We start from the raw sequence: 521 nt of genomic DNA, 5'->3' as shown, positions 1-521 counted from the left end.
CAAACAGTATATTTAAATGTCTATGATTCTCTACTTCAAGAAATTCCTGTTAGGGTTTAACGATAAGATGTGTTTAAACACAGTTCCACGACCATAATAACAATCAGAGGCGGTTGATGTTAAAACACGTGTTAAACTAAACGGTTTTTAAGTATTTTTTGTGATAATAAGACTATATTCTATTTTTATCCTTGATTTTATAATAGCTCTTAAAGTCATCTATAAGTTTTACAATTGCTTTGGGTGTAATTTTACTTTATAAAAACATTAGATAAGTATTTAAAAAAACACTTGTTTTTAAGCATATGAATAATCGTTACTACACTATTAATTCGCTAACAATGTATCTACATTCTACATTAAAATAAATATTAATTTTTGACGACAATTTTCATAATCCATCGCGACTCTTAATTCTTTAGTTAGTCTTATATTACAAGTAATTAATTTTAATTGTATATCTTAACAAATCAAAGACAAAACAAGTTTTTTAAAACGTTATCTATATATCTATTAGACAA

The sequence above is a fragment of the Papilio polytes genome, unplaced genomic scaffold, assembly GCF_000836215.1.
Source record: "Papilio polytes unplaced genomic scaffold, Ppol_1.0 DF824180.1, whole genome shotgun sequence".
Classification (NCBI taxonomy): domain Eukaryota; kingdom Metazoa; phylum Arthropoda; class Insecta; order Lepidoptera; family Papilionidae; genus Papilio; species Papilio polytes.
This window is presented reverse-complemented; position numbering follows the sequence as displayed.